Raw genomic sequence first — 20,651 nt, forward strand, 5'->3', positions numbered from 1 at the left:
ATGAAAAAGAAAAGCAAAGATGAAGGACTTCAGCTAGAGACGTCACTGGTGAGTCAGTGTGTTACCTGTACTCTGACACTATACATTATATACTCTGTACAAAGCTCCTGTGTATAATGTCACCAGTGATCACTATATAATCTGTACACTGACACTGTATACAGAGGTCCTGTGTATAATGTTACTGGTGATCACTGTATTACCTATACACTATATACAGAGCTCCTGCGTATAATGTCACCAGTGATCACTGTATTACCTGTACACTGACACTGTATACTATGTACAGAGCTCCTGTGTATAATATCACTGGTGATTACTGTATTACCTGTGCACTGACAGTAAATACAGAGTTCCTGTGCATAATGTCACTTAGTATTGTTTGTTTGTTTTTATTAATGATCAGTATTGTAGTATTCAGTCACTATGTGGTGGTAATATTTGGTCTGGTCATGGTGTGGTATTTGCTCCTTGTATGTGGTATTATAGGTCACTATGTAGTGGTAATATGTGGTCTGGTGATGGTGTGATGGTAATTGTCCCTTGTATGTTGTATTAATGGTCATTTAAAAAAATGTATGTGACTCATTCCCTTAAGGAAAAATACATAAAAATATATTTATATTTAATAGTTTAGAGTAGAATAGGGTCTGGCCAAAAGAGTCTACTGTGTCGTTGTCACGCTCACGCCCTGACTGGTGGGCGAGAGCTCGGGGGGTTTGTGGCCCCACTGTGCCACAAACCAGACTACCCTGGAAGGGGCGTGACTATGACAGCTGCCTGGGTTTTCGCTGGAGCCTCTGATGGTGAGGTCAGGCTTGTGCAGCAGGCATCTGCCAGGTGCTACTCCAGGGTGGTGTCTGGCTGTGGCTGCTGATCCCACTTGGGGGACAGGAACACCAGGATTGGTGCGGGCATCAAGCAGGACTAGCACATGAGCACGGATGAAACTCAGATGAGTAGGCTGGCATGGCTGAGACACAGAGCTGGCAGAGACACAGGGCTGGCAGGAACGGCAGAGACACAGGGCTGGCAGGAACAGCAGAGACACAGGGCTGGCAGGAACGGCAGAGACACAGGGCTGGCAGGAACGGCAGAGACACAGGGCTGGCAGGAACGGCAGAGACACAGGGCTGGCAGGAACGGCAGAGACACAGGGCTGGCAGGAACGGCAGAGACACAGGGCTGGCAGGAACGGCAGAGACACAGGGCTGGCAGGAACGGCAGAGACACAGTGCTGGCAGGAACGGCAGAGACACAGGGCTGGCAGGAACGGCAGAGACACAGGGCTGGCAGGAACGGCAGAGACACAGGGCTGGCAGGAACGGCAGAGACACAGGGCTGGCAGAAACGGCAGAGACACAGGGCTGGCAGGAACAGCAGAGACACATGGTTGGCAGGAACGGCAGAGACAAAGGGCTGGCAGGTATGGCAGAGACACAGGGCTGGCAGGTATGGCAGAGACACAGGGCTGGCAGGTACGGCAGAGACACAGGGCTGGCAGGAACGGCAGAGACACAGGGCTGGCAGGAACGGCAGAGACACAGGGCTGGTTGGTGTGGTGTATGAAGGAACAGGTTGGGACCTGTTCACACAGGAGGTGAAGGTAAGGAAACAAGCAGGAAGGAATAAAGTAACAGGTTGGGACCTGTTCACACAGGAAGAGAAGTGCAAGGCAAAAGCTAAGCAGAGCGGAACTGCAAGGAATGCGGAGAGGAGCTGCAGCAAGAGATTACTGCAGCAGCAGAAGCTAAGCAGAGCGGAACCGCAAGGAATGCGGAGAGGAGCTGCAGCAAGAGATTACTGCAGCAGCAGAAGCTAAGCAGAGTGGAACCACAAGGAATGCGGAGAGGAGCTGCAAAAAGAGATTTCTGCAGAAGCTAAGCAGAGCGGAGCCACAAGGAATGTGGAGAGGAGCTGCAGCAAGAGATTCCTGCAGCAACAGGAGCAGAGCAGAGTAGAAAGGAGCAGAACCGCAGGAGTGCGGGGAGAGGTTAAGCTGCAAGAGAGTGGAGCCCAGGCAAAGTCACAAGGGTTCAGAGCAGGCAGAGCCGCAAGAGTGTGGAGCATAACAGACTCAGAACACAAAGAAAGACACAGCAGGGAAGGAAGCCACAGACAAGGAGACATAGATAGGACTAAGTTCAGACAAGGTAATGGAACAAGACAAGGGACAAGAACAAAGACACAGAGACCAGGATATTCTGCCTCCTGGAGAGCAGACAACAAGATCAAGGCAAGACCACTGAGAAAAGCCTCTTGAGAGGGAGAAACACAGAGCAAGGCCTGGCAAACTCATAAGCTAAACACAAACTCAGCTAACACATTGCACAGGCCCAGTCCATAGGGTGGAGATGCACTATATACTGGAGGCCTCTTGGTAATTGGTCAGGAACAGATTAGACAGGTGCACCTGATTCCTATAATAATCAGAGAGATCAGGCGCCACCCCCTATGCACACAGCCAGGAAGCATGCAGAGAGCAGAGGAACAGAATATGGAGCTGGCAAGAAACAGAAACCACATCATGGCCTGGAGCAGTGGGTAAGATAGTGTGAAAGATGAGAGGCCATGCCGTGATGCCAGCAGAGTTGTTACAGTAACCCCCCCTCTTTTACGGCCCCTCTTCTTCAAGCCCACCAGAATAACTTGTAGAAGAAGGATAGGAGCACACATAGTCAGAACCATCACAACATTCCTCTGGTAGAATGAGGTAGATGAGACATTAGAGATCTCAGGTTGCCCAGTCTCTTTGAGTCCAGTAAGATCAGTTTCCCACACAGAAGATACAAGGGACAGGACTTCTTTCACCTGGTTGACTGAAAGCAGGGACTTGGAAGCTTCTGATTTGACCTCAACATAATCCGATTCTTTGGAAACTGAAGACACCTTCACTGGATCCAACTTAAGCCCATCATCACAAGAAAATTTAACCTCCTCCTTTAGACTGGTGGAAAACAGAGATGAGAACACTTCTGTCTTGGGATCTTCACCCAATAGCCAGATGGAAGCTGGAGGAATACATACAGGAAACATCTTCAGCCTGGAACTCTGACAAAACTGGACCATCTCTTCCTCCGGATTGGTGAAGAACAGAGATACAAGAGCTTCTGCTTCAACTTCTTCATCCACCTGCCACATGGAGTCTGAAGGCATCTTTACAGGAAGCATCTTCTGCCCATAGTTCAGAGAAAAACTTTTAAGTGACGGGGATGTTCCTGGGAACTGGTCACTGGTATTGTCACTGGAGGTGTGTGGAGAGGACACCACTGCTTCCTTAACTTCAGTGAGGTCAGCACACCGTGACTCAATAGCCAGCTGATTAGATGGACAAGATATCAACACTGCAGATTGACCTTGCAGCTTAGGAACAAGAAACTTCTGGAGACTTGATAGTTCCAGACGCAGAACCATGCTGGGTCTTCGGACCGGACCGGGCAGCAGAGTATCAGGTTCAGAACGACCGACGGGCAGACTGGTCAACAAGTGGAAAACAAATTTCTTCGCATATAATGCTCCGATTTGGAGCTGTAGTTGTCCCTTCGACACAGGACTGTTCATAAGTAGGACTTGGCATTCGCCAAACACCTTCACAGGATTCTGGAGCTGTGGAACAGGAACCACACATAGACTCTGGTTAGCAGCTTGAATACATCTGCAGGGCCGAAGCTCCCACAAGGCACCAGAACAGACACAGACTTTAACGGAAGGGAGTTATTCTCACCGAGGGCAGTCTCTCCTACTGGCCCAAGGTTCTGAAGCTTTAGATTCTTTGGACAGAGGCCGTCCAGGTGTTCCTCACAACCGCAGCAATACAGTAAGCCCTTCTTACGACTGGTCTTCGACTGGTGCCTTGCCAGTCCACTCTTGACAGTCTTTTTGGGTTCCATTTGAGTAGCTGCTTTAACGGGTAGAGGAACTGGAGGGTCACAGACGGTCATGGCTTGACGTGGGGGTTTCAGAACGGGTTTCGCCCATCTGGAGCGCCTCTCGGATCTAGATGGGGAAGACTTCACAGGAGCAGCAGGACGAGGTATGTCAAAGACTCTACGGAAGGCCACCAGGAAGGCCCCAAGACTCATGACGATAGGATCCCCTGCTTCCCAGAGGGGGTAAATCCATAATAAAGTATCTCCTGCTAGGTAGGACATAATGTAACCCACCTTAAACCAGTCAGAGGGGAAACAAGCTGCATTCTGCAGGATGTAGCGCAAGCACTGTTCCAGGAAGCTTTGGCATTCTTCTGGATTCCCATAGAACCTAGGCGGGTCTGCTGGGTCATGCTCCTCCTCATAGGCCTGAATAGAGTGTTAGAGACTATAATTGGGTCAGAAGTCTCTTCAATCTGAACCACCCTTGGTGGAACAAATTTTTCAGGTTGCTCATACGGGCAGGAAAAAAGTTCATCATGCTCTGCGAGCAGAAGGACATGGGACTCAGCGGGGACCAGGGCCTGTGCAAACTGTCACGCTCACACCCTGATGGGTGGGCGAGAGCTCGGGGGGTTTGTGGCCCCACTGTGCCACAAACCAGACTACCCTGGAAGGGGCGTGACTATGACAGCTGCCTGAGTTTTCACTGGAGCCTCTGATGGTGAGGTCAGGCTTGTGCAGCAGGCAGCTGCCAGGTGCTACTCCAGGGTGGTGTCTGGCTGTGGCTGCTGATCCCACTTGGGAGACAGGAACACCAGGATTGGTGCGGGCATCAGGCAGGACTAGCAGATGAGCACGGATGAAACTCAGACGAGTAGGCTGGCACGGTTGAGACACAGAGCTGGCAGAGACACAGGGCTGGCAGGAACGGCAGAGACACAGGGCTGGCAGGAACGGCAGAGACACAGGGCTGGCAGAAACGGCAGAGACACAGGGCTGGCAGGAACAGCAGAGACACATGGTTGGCAGGAACGGCAGAGACAAAGGGCTGGCAGGTATGGCAGAGACACAGGGCTGGCAGGTATGGCAGAGACACAGGGCTGGCAGGTACGGCAGAGACACAGGGCTGGCAGGAACGGCAGAGACACAGGGCTGGCAGGAACGGCAGAGACACAGGGCTGGTTGGTGTGGTGTATGAAGGAACAGGTTGGGACCTGTTCACACAGGAGGTGAAGGTAAGGAAACAAGCAGGAAGGAATAAAGTAACAGGTTGGGACCTGTTCACACAGGAAGAGAAGTGCAAGGCAAAAGCTAAGCAGAGCGGAACTGCAAGGAATGCGGAGAGGAGCTGCAGCAAGAGATTACTGCAGCAGCAGAAGCTAAGCAGAGCGGAACCGCAAGGAATGCGGAGAGGAGCTGCAGCAAGAGATTACTGCAGCAGCAGAAGCTAAGCAGAGTGGAACCACAAGGAATGCGGAGAGGAGCTGCAAAAAGAGATTTCTGCAGAAGCTAAGCAGAGCGGAGCCACAAGGAATGTGGAGAGGAGCTGCAGCAAGAGATTCCTGCAGCAACAGGAGCAGAGCAGAGTAGAAAGAAGCAGAACCGCAGGAGTGCGGGGAGAGGTTAAGCTGCAAGAGAGTGGAGCCCAGGCAAAGTCACAAGGGTTCAGAGCAGGCAGAGCCGCAAGAGTGTGGAGCATAACAGACTCAGAACACAAAGAAAGACACAGCAGGGAAGGAAGCCACAGACAAGGAGACATAGATAGGACTAAGTTCAGACAAGGTAATGGAACAAGACAAGGGACAAGAACAAAGACACAGAGACCAGGATATTCTGCCTCCTGGAGAGCAGACAACAAGATCAAGGCAAGACCACTGAGAAAAGCCTCTTGAGAGGGAGAAACACAGAGCAAGGCCTGGCAAACTCATAAGCTAAACACAAACTCAGCTAACACATTGCACAGGCCCAGTCCATAGGGTGGAGATGCACTATATACTGGAGGCCTCTTGGTAATTGGTCAGGAACAGATTAGACAGGTGCACCTGATTCCTATAATAATCAGAGAGATCAGGCGCCACCCCCTATGCACACAGCCAGGAAGCATGCAGAGAGCAGAGGAACAGAATATGGAGCTGGCAAGAAACAGAAACCACATCATGGCCTGGAGCAGTGGGTAAGATAGTGTGAAAGATGAGAGGCCATGCCGTGATGCCAGCAGAGTTGTTACAGTAACCCCCCCTCTTTTACGGCCCCTCTTCTTCAAGCCCACCAGAATAACTTGTAGAAGAAGGATAGGAGCACACATAGTCAGAACCATCACAACATTCCTCTGGTAGAATGAGGTAGATGAGACATTAGAGATCTCAGGTTGCCCAGTCTCTTTGAGTCCAGTAAGATCAGTTTCCCACACAGAAGATACAAGGGACAGGACTTCTTTCACCTGGTTGACTGAAAGCAGGGACTTGGAAGCTTCTGATTTGACCTCAACATAATCCGATTCTTTGGAAACTGAAGACACCTTCACTGGATCCAACTTAAGCCCATCATCACAAGAAAATTTAACCTCCTCCTTTAGACTGGTGGAAAACAGAGATGAGAACACTTCTGTCTTGGGATCTTCACCCAATAGCCAGATGGAAGCTGGAGGAATACATACAGGAAACATCTTCAGCCTGGAACTCTGACAAAACTGGACCATCTCTTCCTCCGGATTGGTGAAGAACAGAGATACAAGAGCTTCTGCTTCAACTTCTTCATCCACCTGCCACATGGAGTCTGAAGGCATCTTTACAGGAAGCATCTTCTGCCCATAGTTCAGAGAAAAACTTTTAAGTGACGGGGATGTTCCTGGGAACTGGTCACTGGTATTGTCACTGGAGGTGTGTGGAGAGGACACCACTGCTTCCTTAACTTCAGTGAGGTCAGCACACCGTGACTCAATAGCCAGCTGATTAGATGGACAAGATATCAACACTGCAGATTGACCTTGCAGCTTAGGAACAAGAAACTTCTGGAGACTTGATAGTTCCAGACGCAGAACCATGCTGGGTCTTCGGACCGGACCGGGCAGCAGAGTATCAGGTTCAGAACGACCGACGGGCAGACTGGTCAACAAGTGGAAAACAAATTTCTTCGCATATAATGCTCCGATTTGGAGCTGTAGTTGTCCCTTCGACACAGGACTGTTCATAAGTAGGACTTGGCATTCGCCAAACACCTTCACAGGATTCTGGAGCTGTGGAACAGGAACCACACATAGACTCTGGTTAGCAGCTTGAATACATCTGCAGGGCCGAAGCTCCCACAAGGCACCAGAACAGACACAGACTTTAACGGAAGGGAGTTATTCTCACCGAGGGCAGTCTCTCCTACTGGCCCAAGGTTCTGAAGCTTTAGATTCTTTGGACAGAGGCCGTCCAGGTGTTCCTCACAACCGCAGCAATACAGTAAGCCCTTCTTACGACTGGTCTTCGACTGGTGCCTTGCCAGTCCACTCTTGACAGTCTTTTTGGGTTCCATTTGAGTAGCTGCTTTAACGGGTAGAGGAACTGGAGGGTCACAGACGGTCATGGCTTGACGTGGGGGTTTCAGAACGGGTTTCGCCCATCTGGAGCGCCTCTCGGATCTAGATGGGGAAGACTTCACAGGAGCAGCAGGACGAGGTATGTCAAAGACTCTACGGAAGGCCACCAGGAAGGCCCCAAGACTCATGACGATAGGATCCCCTGCTTCCCAGAGGGGGTAAATCCATAATAAAGTATCTCCTGCTAGGTAGGACATAATGTAACCCACCTTAAACCAGTCAGAGGGGAAACAAGCTGCATTCTGCAGGATGTAGCGCAAGCACTGTTCCAGGAAGCTTTGGCATTCTTCTGGATTCCCATAGAACCTAGGCGGGTCTGCTGGGTCATGCTCCTCCTCATAGGCCTGAATAGAGTGTTAGAGACTATAATTGGGTCAGAAGTCTCTTCAATCTGAACCACCCTTGGTGGAACAAATTTTTCAGGTTGCTCATACGGGCAGGAAAAAAGTTCATCATGCTCTGCGAGCAGAAGGACATGGGACTCAGCGGGGACCAGGGCCTGTGCAAACTGTCACGCTCACACCCTGATGGGTGGGCGAGAGCTCGGGGGGTTTGTGGCCCCACTGTGCCACAAACCAGACTACCCTGGAAGGGGCGTGACTATGACAGCTGCCTGAGTTTTCACTGGAGCCTCTGATGGTGAGGTCAGGCTTGTGCAGCAGGCAGCTGCCAGGTGCTACTCCAGGGTGGTGTCTGGCTGTGGCTGCTGATCCCACTTGGGAGACAGGAACACCAGGATTGGTGCGGGCATCAGGCAGGACTAGCAGATGAGCACGGATGAAACTCAGACGAGTAGGCTGGCACGGTTGAGACACAGAGCTGGCAGAGACACAGGGCTGGCAGGAACGGCAGAGACACAGGGCTGGCAGGAACGGCAGAGACACAGGGCTGGCAGAAACGGCAGAGACACAGGGCTGGCAGGAACAGCAGAGACACATGGTTGGCAGGAACGGCAGAGACAAAGGGCTGGCAGGTATGGCAGAGACACAGGGCTGGCAGGTATGGCAGAGACACAGGGCTGGCAGGTACGGCAGAGACACAGGGCTGGCAGGAACGGCAGAGACACAGGGCTGGCAGGAACGGCAGAGACACAGGGCTGGTTGGTGTGGTGTATGAAGGAACAGGTTGGGACCTGTTCACACAGGAGGTGAAGGTAAGGAAACAAGCAGGAAGGAATAAAGTAACAGGTTGGGACCTGTTCACACAGGAAGAGAAGTGCAAGGCAAAAGCTAAGCAGAGCGGAACTGCAAGGAATGCGGAGAGGAGCTGCAGCAAGAGATTACTGCAGCAGCAGAAGCTAAGCAGAGCGGAACCGCAAGGAATGCGGAGAGGAGCTGCAGCAAGAGATTACTGCAGCAGCAGAAGCTAAGCAGAGTGGAACCACAAGGAATGCGGAGAGGAGCTGCAAAAAGAGATTTCTGCAGAAGCTAAGCAGAGCGGAGCCACAAGGAATGTGGAGAGGAGCTGCAGCAAGAGATTCCTGCAGCAACAGGAGCAGAGCAGAGTAGAAAGGAGCAGAACCGCAGGAGTGCGGGGAGAGGTTAAGCTGCAAGAGAGTGGAGCCCAGGCAAAGTCACAAGGGTTCAGAGCAGGCAGAGCCGCAAGAGTGTGGAGCATAACAGACTCAGAACACAAAGAAAGACACAGCAGGGAAGGAAGCCACAGACAAGGAGACATAGATAGGACTAAGTTCAGACAAGGTAATGGAACAAGACAAGGGACAAGAACAAAGACACAGAGACCAGGATATTCTGCCTCCTGGAGAGCAGACAACAAGATCAAGGCAAGACCACTGAGAAAAGCCTCCTGAGAGGGAGAAACACAGAGCAAGGCCTGGCAAACTCATAAGCTAAACACAAACTCAGCTAACACATTGCACAGGCCCAGTCCATAGGGTGGAGATGCACTATATACTGGAGGCCTCTTGGTAATTGGTCAGGAACAGATTAGACAGGTGCACCTGATTCCTATAATAATCAGAGAGATCAGGCGCCACCCCCTATGCACACAGCCAGGAAGCATGCAGAGAGCAGAGGAACAGAATATGGAGCTGGCAAGAAACAGAAACCACATCATGGCCTGGAGCAGTGGGTAAGATAGTGTGAAAGATGAGAGGCCATGCCGTGATGCCAGCAGAGTTGTTACAGTAACCCCCCCTCTTTTACGGCCCCTCTTCTTCAAGCCCACCAGAATAACTTGTAGAAGAAGGATAGGAGCACACATAGTCAGAACCATCACAACATTCCTCTGGTAGAATGAGGTAGATGAGACATTAGAGATCTCAGGTTGCCCAGTCTCTTTGAGTCCAGTAAGATCAGTTTCCCACACAGAAGATACAAGGGACAGGACTTCTTTCACCTGGTTGACTGAAAGCAGGGACTTGGAAGCTTCTGATTTGACCTCAACATAATCCGATTCTTTGGAAACTGAAGACACCTTCACTGGATCCAACTTAAGCCCATCATCACAAGAAAATTTAACCTCCTCCTTTAGACTGGTGGAAAACAGAGATGAGAACACTTCTGTCTTGGGATCTTCACCCAATAGCCAGATGGAAGCTGGAGGAATACATACAGGAAACATCTTCAGCCTGGAACTCTGACAAAACTGGACCATCTCTTCCTCCGGATTGGTGAAGAACAGAGATACAAGAGCTTCTGCTTCAACTTCTTCATCCACCTGCCACATGGAGTCTGAAGGCATCTTTACAGGAAGCATCTTCTGCCCATAGTTCAGAGAAAAACTTTTAAGTGACGGGGATGTTCCTGGGAACTGGTCACTGGTATTGTCACTGGAGGTGTGTGGAGAGGACACCACTGCTTCCTTAACTTCAGTGAGGTCAGCACACCGTGACTCAATAGCCAGCTGATTAGATGGACAAGATATCAACACTGCAGATTGACCTTGCAGCTTAGGAACAAGAAACTTCTGGAGACTTGATAGTTCCAGACGCAGAACCATGCTGGGTCTTCGGACCGGACCGGGCAGCAGAGTATCAGGTTCAGAACGACCGACGGGCAGACTGGTCAACAAGTGGAAAACAAATTTCTTCGCATATAATGCTCCGATTTGGAGCTGTAGTTGTCCCTTCGACACAGGACTGTTCATAAGTAGGACTTGGCATTCGCCAAACACCTTCACAGGATTCTGGAGCTGTGGAACAGGAACCACACATAGACTCTGGTTAGCAGCTTGAATACATCTGCAGGGCCGAAGCTCCCACAAGGCACCAGAACAGACACAGACTTTAACGGAAGGGAGTTATTCTCACCGAGGGCAGTCTCTCCTACTGGCCCAAGGTTCTGAAGCTTTAGATTCTTTGGACAGAGGCCGTCCAGGTGTTCCTCACAACCGCAGCAATACAGTAAGCCCTTCTTACGACTGGTCTTCGACTGGTGCCTTGCCAGTCCACTCTTGACAGTCTTTTTGGGTTCCATTTGAGTAGCTGCTTTAACGGGTAGAGGAACTGGAGGGTCACAGACGGTCATGGCTTGACGTGGGGGTTTCAGAACGGGTTTCGCCCATCTGGAGCGCCTCTCGGATCTAGATGGGGAAGACTTCACAGGAGCAGCAGGACGAGGTATGTCAAAGACTCTACGGAAGGCCACCAGGAAGGCCCCAAGACTCATGACGATAGGATCCCCTGCTTCCCAGAGGGGGTAAATCCATAATAAAGTATCTCCTGCTAGGTAGGACATAATGTAACCCACCTTAAACCAGTCAGAGGGGAAACAAGCTGCATTCTGCAGGATGTAGCGCAAGCACTGTTCCAGGAAGCTTTGGCATTCTTCTGGATTCCCATAGAACCTAGGCGGGTCTGCTGGGTCATGCTCCTCCTCATAGGCCTGAATAGAGTGTTAGAGACTATAATTGGGTCAGAAGTCTCTTCAATCTGAACCACCCTTGGTGGAACAAATTTTTCAGGTTGCTCATACGGGCAGGAAAAAAGTTCATCATGCTCTGCGAGCAGAAGGACATGGGACTCAGCGGGGACCAGGGCCTGTGCAAACTGTCACGCTCACACCCTGATGGGTGGGCGAGAGCTCGGGGGGTTTGTGGCCCCACTGTGCCACAAACCAGACTACCCTGGAAGGGGCGTGACTATGACAGCTGCCTGAGTTTTCACTGGAGCCTCTGATGGTGAGGTCAGGCTTGTGCAGCAGGCAGCTGCCAGGTGCTACTCCAGGGTGGTGTCTGGCTGTGGATGCTGATCCCACTTGGGAGACAGGAACACCAGGATTGGTGCGGGCATCAGGCAGGACTAGCAGATGAGCACGGATGAAACTCAGACGAGTAGGCTGGCACGGTTGAGACACAGAGCTGGCAGAGACACAGGGCTGGCAGGAACGGCAGAAACACAGGGCTGGCAGGAATGGCAGAGACACAGGGCTGGCAGGAATGTCAGAGACACAGGGCTGGCAGGAACGGCAGAGACACAGGGCTGGCAGGTACGGCAGAGACACAGGGCTGGCAGGTACAGCAGAGACACAGGGCTGGCAGGTACGGCAGAGACACAGGGCTGGCAGGAACGGCAGAGACACAGGGCTGGTTGGTGTGGTGTATGAAGGAACAGGTTGGGACCTGTTCACACAGGAGGTGAAGGTAAGGAAACAAGCAGGAAGGAATGAAGTAACAGGTTGGGACCTGTTCACACAGGAAGAGAAGTGCAAGGCTGCAGATAGGAATGGAAGAGCAGCAAGAGATAGCGCAGCAACAAAAGCTAAGCAGAGCGGAACCGCAAGGAATGCAGAGAGGAGCTGCAGCAAGAAATTACTGCAGCAGCAGAAGCTAAGCAGAGCGGAACCGCAAGGAATGCGGAGATGAGCTGCAGCAAGAGATTACTGCAGCAGCAGAAGCTAAGCAGAGGGGAACCGCAAGGAAAGCGGAGAGGAGCTGCAGCAAGAGTTTTCTGCAGAAGCTAAGCAGAGTGGAGCCACAAGGAATGTGGAGAAGAGCTGCAGCAAGAGATTCCTGAAGCAACAGGAGCAGAGCAGAGTAGAAAGGAGCAGAACCACAGGAGTGCGGGGAGAGGTAAAGCTGCAAGAGAGCGGAGCCCAGGCAAAGTCACAAGGGTTCAGAGCAGGCAGAGCCGCAAGAGTGGGGAGCATAAGCAGACTGAGAAAACAAGGAAAGACACAGGAGGGAAGGAAGCCACAGACAAGGAGACCAAAATAAGACTAAGTTCAGACAAGGTAATGGAATAAGACAAGGAACAAGAACAAAGACACAGGGACCAGGATATTCTGCCTCCTGGAGAGCGGACAACAAGATCAAGGCAAGCACACTGAGAAAAGCCTCTAGAGAGGGAGAAACACAGAGCAAGGCCTGGCAAACTCAGAAGCTAAACACAAACTGAGCTAACACATTGCACATGCCCAGTCCATAGGGTGGAGCTGCACTAAATACTGGAGGCCTCTTGGTAATTGATCAGGAACAGATTAGACAGGTGCACCTGATTCCTATAAGAACCAGAGATTTCACACGCCGCCCCCCCTATGCACACAGCCAGGAAGCATGCAGAGAGCAGAGGAACAGAATATGGAGCTGGCAAGAAACAGAAACCACATCATGGCCTGGAGCAGTGGATAAGATAGTGTGAGAGATGAGAGGCCATGCCGTGATGCCAGCAGAGTTGTTACCGTTGTGGTGGTGGCTTAAAAATTCTTTTGGCCAGAACAAAAGCTGCTGGTTATGTATGTGATCTGGTGTTTTATGGGAACTGTTAATATCTGATTGATGAGGACGTGGTGGAGAAGTTGAGTTTTTCCAAGAGTGAGCGGTGGGACTGTGGAAGGTTCGAAGGGTGGAGGCGGAGCTGAAGTAAAGCCTGTGCGGAGTCTCAAGGGGGCCCAAAAATGTTGCCAGTAAGGGGCCATGAAATTCCTAGTGGCAGCCCTGCTGCTCAGTACCACTTTTCCTGTCCTGTATATATACACTGCACAGTTCCATTCCTGTCCTGTTGTTAGAGAGGCGACATTGGTCTTTGGGAGGGTTGATATTGGTTTAATATTTTCAGGAATACTATGGGAAAAAATTGCCGTATTTTTTGGACTATAAGACTCAGTTTTTTCCTCCCAAAATGTGGGGGGAAATGGGGGTGCATCTTATAGTCCAGATGAACCAGCTCTGGCTGTGGTGGGGTGGTGGAGGAGTGGCATCGGCGAGCAGTGGGTCACAGAGGCAGGAGTCGGCAGCTGCGGCTAACTCCTGAGCCCGCTGCTAAAGAGAAATTAATTTTCACTGCATTCCACCCCCATTCACAATATTAATTTCTTTTAAGTATCGGCATATGTGACCACCCGCAGCAGCACGAAGGCTACTGCGGAGACTGTGCGCACTACTGAAGAGCATTGAATACTCACTGCTCTCTGTGATGAACAGTCCCGGTGTGCAGAGAGCACTGAGTATTCCGGCAGCTGCCCTTCGGCTTGAAAACAGCACATGATGTCCCTGCCATGCGTTGCTTACAACCATAAAGCAGCTGCTGGCATCGGAACAAGATGTTGCGAGGGAGAGCCGGGAAGGTAAGTGTAATGGTTTGTTTTTTTTCATCTTTTCTGATGGGGCCATGCATACCAGGATAAGGAAAGGATGGGACCAATCCAGAGGCGTAGCTAGGGTTTCAACTTAGGGGGGGCGAAACATCTGAGTGGGCCCCTAACCAGCTAACCCTGATTACAGCTACGGTTGCGCACTCTAGTTGTGAATATAGTGGAACCTCAGAATATGACCCTACTGTTATTGAAAATAAATCTATATACAAAAACGAACATTGACTTTACCGCCATATTGTGACCATATGCAACTTTGATGGTCACAATACTCTGAGTGCCCCTATAACAATACAGTAATGCTTAAGTGCCCACTTAACATTTAATAATGTCCCCTAAGTTCCCCCATGTACTGATCCATTATACACAGTATGGTGAGCTCAAAGCTTCCCTATACACAGTCTAAGGCCCCCACAGCTCCCTATACACAGTATGGTGATTCTATAATCTATAACTCCCCTATACACCGTATGATGTTCCCACTGCTCTCCTATACACAGTATGATGTTCCCACTGCTCCCCTAGATAGTATGAGCCCAATGCTCCCCTATACACAGTATAATGCTGACAGAACTCCACTATAGAAAGTATAATGCCCCCCAGAGATCCCCTATATACAGTGTAATGGGCCAACAGCTCCCATATGCACAACATGCCTTCACAGTTCCCTATACACAGTATGATGGGCCCGCAGCTCCCTTATCACAGTATGATGTCCCTCATAATTCCCCTGTACACAGTATGATGGGCCCACAGCTTCCTTATACACAGTATGATGGGCCCGCAGCTCCCTTATCACAGTATGATGGGCCCGCAGCTCCCTTATACACAGTATGATTGGCCCGCAGCTCTCTTATACACAGTATGATGGCCCACAGCTCCCTTATACACAGTATGATGGGCCCACAGCTCCCTTATATGTACACAGTATGATGGGCCCGCAGCTCCCATATACACAGTATGATGGGCCCACAGCTCCCTTATACACAGTATGATGGGCCCGCAGCTCCCTTATACACTGTCTGATGGGCCCGCAGCTCCCTTATACACAGTATGATGGACTCACAACTTCCTTATACACAGTATGATGGGCCCGCAGCTCCCTTATATACAGTATGATGGGCCCGCAGCTCCCTTATACACAGTATGATGGACTCACAACTTCCTTATACACAGTATGATGGGCCCGCAGCTCCCTTATACACAGTATGATGGGCCCGCAGCTCCCTTATACACAGTATGATGGGCCCGCAGCTCCCTTATACACAGTATGATGGGCTCGCAGCTTCCTTATACACAGTATGATGGGCCCGCAGCTCCCTTATACATAGTATGATGGGCCCGCAGCTCCCTTATACACAGTATGATGGGCCTGCAACTCCCGTATACACAGTATGATGGGCCCGCAGCTCCTTTATACACAGTATGATGGGCCCGCAGCTCCCTTATATGTACACAGTATGATGGGCCCGCAGCTCCCGTATACACAGTATGATGGGCCCACAGCTCCCTTATACACAGTATGATGGGCCCGCAGCTCCCTTATACACAGTATGATGGGCCCGCAGCTCCCTTATACACAGTATGATGGACTCACAACTTCCTTATACACAGTATGATGGACCCGCAGCTCCCTTATATACAGTATGATGGGCCCGCAGCTCCCTTATACACAGTATGATGGGCCCGCAGCTCCCTTATACACAGTATGATGGGCCTGCAACTCCCGTATACACAGTATGATGGGCCCGCAGCTCCCTTATACACAGTATGATGGGCCCGCAGCTCCCTTATACACAGTATGATGGACTCACAACTTCCTTATACACAGTATGATGGACCCGCAGCTCCCTTATATACAGTATGATGGGCCCGCAGCTCCCTTATACACAGTATGATGGGCCCGCAGCTCCCTTATACACAGTATGATGGGCCCGCAGCTCCCTTATACACAGTATGATGGACTCACAACTTCCTTATACACAGTATGATGGACCCGCAGCTCCCTTATATACAGTATGATAGGCCCGCAGCTCCCTTATACACAGTATGATGGGCCCGCAGCTCCCTTATACACAGTATGATGGGCCTGCAACTCCCGTATACACAGTATGATGGGCCCGCAGCTCCTTTATACACAGTATGATGGGCCCGCAGCTCCCTTATATGTACACAGTATGATGGTCCCGCAGCTCCCTTATACACAGTGTGATGGGCCCGCAGCTCCCTTATACACAGTATGATGGACTCACAACTTCCTTATACACAGTATGATGGGCCCGCAGCTCCCTTATATACAGTATGATGGGCCCGCAGCTCCCTTATACACAGTATGATGGGCCCGCAGCTCCCTTATACACAGTATGATGGGCTCGCAACTTCCTTATACACAGTATGATGGGCCCGCAGCTCCCTTATACACAGTATGATGGGCCCGCAGCTCCCTTATACACAGTATGATGGGCCTGCAACTCCCGTATACACAGTATGATGGGCCCGCAGCTCCCGTATACACAGTATGATGGGCCCGCAGCTCCCGTATACACAGTATGATGGGCCCGCAGCTCCCTTATACACAGTATGATGGGCCCGCAGCTCCCTTATACACAGTATGATGGGCCCACAGCTCCCTTATACACAGTATGATGGGCCCGCAGCTCCCTTATACACAGTATGATGGGCCCGCAGCTCCCTTATACACACAGTATGATGGGCTCGCAGCTCCCTTATACACAGTTATAAGAAACACTGGAGCCTCGGACAGGCCACAAACTGCAGGAGACGGAGCTGAAGCGAGGCAAAAACAGATGAATACGCCGGAAGGTATCAGACAGGGGGCAGGGGATGGGAATTGTCAGCACCGCTCCAGCAGTGAAATAAAAATAATGCTGGAGTGGTGCTGTAAATGTGATGCAGCTCTTGGTTACTGTATGCGGGCTCCTTATACTAATAGTCATAAAAGACCCAGGTGGTACGTATCAGAAGCCCCCTACCCCCCATCTCCAGCCTCCCCAGACAGCAAATATTACATGTGATAGATCACATATAATATAACTAAACATTATAATATTCAGCCCCCAGTGACCTGTCCCCCTCCCCCACTTCAGCCCCAATACCCCCATCGTCCCACCTCACCCACCACAACACCCCCATGGTCTCACATTTACCCCCCAGTGCCCTGTCTCCCCTCCCCCACTTCAGTATCCAATACTCCCATCATCTCACATACACCCACTCAGTGCCCTGTCCCACCTCACCCACCTTCTCCCCTCACAACACCCAAATGGTCTCCCCTCCCCCACAATACCCCATCATCTCACATTCATCCCCCAGTACCCTGTCCCCCCTCACTCACTTTCAGCCCCCACAATACCCCAACGGTCTCACAGTGACACACCTGAATTTAATAAACCTAAATAAGTTCCATCCCCAGCACTTACTGATATAGTGTGCACTGCAGGCAGGACCAGGAAGTGTAAGTGTAATGCGTAATGCACGGTGTGGGCACTAGGACCCAGCGTGCCTGAGCCAATCCCAGCGTGCACAGAGTGAAGAAAACTGCAGCCAGGAAAAAGCTTCATGATCAGGTCAGTCAGGTGAAACCATTCACTGCAGGGGGGGTACTGCAGCCGGCCACTGTGCTAATAGCCTGCAGCTTGTCAGACGGGAGCAGACATACTGCTCTGCTCCTATGCGGTGTTCTGCCTCGGCACAGAAGTGGCCCTGGCTCCCAGTGGGCCCCTTCATGTGACAGGGCCCGGGGCGATGGCCCCCTCTGCCCCCCCCAGTAGCTAGGCTACGGGACCAATCATATCAGGATAAGGATGGGGCCATGCATACCAGGACTGGGATGGGGGCTAACCATAACAGGTAAAGGATGGAGCCCTGCATACCAGGTTAGGGATGGGGTCATGCATACTTGGACGAGATGGGGACCCTGCATACCGGGATAGGGATGGTGGCGATCATTCCTGCCAGGATAAGGATGAAGTGGACCATTCCTACCTACCAGGATAGGGGTGAGCAGCCATGCATACTAGGATGAGATGGGGCCCTGCATACCAGTATAGGGATGAGGGCGATCATTCCTGCCAGGATAGGGATGAGGAGGACATACATACCAGGCCAGGGATGAGGAGGTATGCATACCATAATGAGGATGAGGGCCATGCATACCAGGATAGGGATGAGGGAGCCATGCATACCAGGATAGGGATGAGGGGCCATGTGTATCAGGATGGGGATGAGGGAACCATATTCATATAAGCTGAACTGGAAGGACAAATGTTTTTTTTCGGCCTTGCTAACTATGTAACTATGTAACTATATTTACCAGGATAGGGGATATAAGTACAGAATTGACCACATGTTTTGCTTCAGGTTTTTTTCCCCCTAATTTCCTCCTGTAAAACCTAGGTGTCTCTTATAGTCCAAACAATACGGTGTATATATTGGAAAACCCATTTAAATGGATTATGCCAAGTAATCCCCTATCCCGAGACCTATGTAGTAGCTGGGGTCCGACCGCTGGGACCAGCATGATCCCGAGAACCGGCGCTCTAAAGAAGAAGTCGATCATGCGCACTGCAGTGGCATTCACACATGGCTCTTCAAATAACGCCTTTAAGAGGAGTGTTGAGGGGCACGACAAAATATAGCAAAATCCACTCATCGGGTGTGGGGGGAGTGTTATAGTATGTGGCAGGTACGGACTGGGGCCAAAATTCAGTCCTGGCATTTGAAATCCCACAGGCCCATGCTGTCCCCATCCCCATGAACCAGATTGGAGATATTACTAATATTATCCTGGATGGGGGAAAGGAAGATTTACCAGAAGACCAATATTTCTAATGATACCCGTGGCCTCCTGGGGTAAGTGACGGAGTCAGCGACTTTGTGCTCCATCACAACTCTTAACAGTATGGGTGTCTTGAGAACACCAATTCTGTTAACAACATAGAAGACAAGGCGGCCCATGACCAGACAGGCCCTTCTGGCATTTGCCAGATGGCCAGTCCGGCCCTGGTATGTGGGCTGGTGGGGTTTGTGTGGCAGGGCTGTATTTTTGTCCCAGTGCGGCCCTGGCCATGCATACTTGGACGAGATGGGCACTCTGCATACCAGGATAGGGATGAGGGCGATCATTCCTGCCAGGATAAGGATGATGTGGACTAGGGTTGAGCGAAACGGGTCGGCCATTTTCAGAAGTCGCCGACTTTTGGCAAAGTCGGGTTTCATGAAACCCGACCCGACCCCTGTGTGGGGTCGGCCATGAGGTCGGAGATCTTCTGAATCTGGTATCGGAATTCCGATACCGAGTTCCGATATGTTTGCGATATCGGAAATCGGTATCGGAATCCACATTTAAGTGTAAAATAAAGAATTAAAATAAAAAAATATTGATATACTCACCTCTCTGGAGGCCCCTGGACATCGCCGCTGGTAACCGGCAGCCTTCTTTGCTTAAAATGAGCGCGTTCAGGGCCTTCCATGACGTCACGGCTTCTGATTGGTCGCGGCCGCCCATGTGACCGCCAGGCGACCAATCACAAGCCGTGACGTAATTCTCAGGTCCTAAATTCCTAATTCTAGGAATTTAGGACCTGAGAATTACGTCACGGCTTGTGATTGGTCGCGTGGCGGTCACATGGGCGGCCGCGACCAATCACAAGCCGTGACGTCATCTAAGGCCCTGAACGCGCTCATTTTAAGCAAAGAAGGCTGCTGGTTACCAGCGGTAAGGTCCAGGCTGCGTCGGAGAGGTGAGTATATCAATATTTTTTATTTTAATTCTTTATTTTACACATTAATATGGATCCCAGGGCCTGAAGGAGAGTTTCCTCTCCTTCAGACCCTGGGAACCATAGTATCCCATTGCACTGCATTGGGTTTCGTGTTTCGGCCGACCCCGACCCCGACTTTTTTATAGGATCGGCCGATTTCACTCGACCCGACTTTTGAGAAAGTCGGGTTTCGTGAAACCCGACCCGATCCTATAAAAATAAGTCGCTCAACCCTAATGTGGACCATTCCTACCAGGATAGGGTATAAATTACATGGAATAGGACAGCTCATGTCTATTTGATAAATAATGGCCACTTTCTTGTCCTGCAGATCACTAGCATACCATGAGTATGTCTGTATTAAGAAATATATGGCAGACTATCTGTAGACTAAAATAGGCAAGACATTAAAAAAAAGAAAAAAGGTTGTTTAGATGTGGCACCCCAGGAGTCTGGTTGCCACAATGGCATTGCCTTCCTCGAGGGGGGTGATGTCATGCCTGGACGCAAGGAGGGATTCCCTAATCAGGTAATACAAACATACAACACCTTCCTAACTCCAAACCAGAAGCGGGAGCTCTAAACCCAGTTTCAGGGTAGCTTCCCTATAAGTTCTGGTCTGGAAGTGGGGGTAGTGAGTTTAATGTGAGACACTGAAGGAAAAGGAAGCAAGAGAGGAGCCTGGGGTCTGGAACTGCAATTGGGCTCACCCCAAGATAAATCGCAAAGAGACAGGACACCGGAGTCCATGGTCGTGAGAGGATTTCATACTCAGCTACCTAATCCGGAGGGCAGGAGATTCCAAGTCTCCTGGCCCCAACTGACATCCAAAGGCAACACAGCAGGTCAGGAGCCTGGGGCT

Source organism: Ranitomeya variabilis, chromosome 5 (genome assembly GCF_051348905.1).
Source record: "Ranitomeya variabilis isolate aRanVar5 chromosome 5, aRanVar5.hap1, whole genome shotgun sequence".
Lineage (NCBI taxonomy): Eukaryota > Metazoa > Chordata > Amphibia > Anura > Dendrobatidae > Ranitomeya > Ranitomeya variabilis.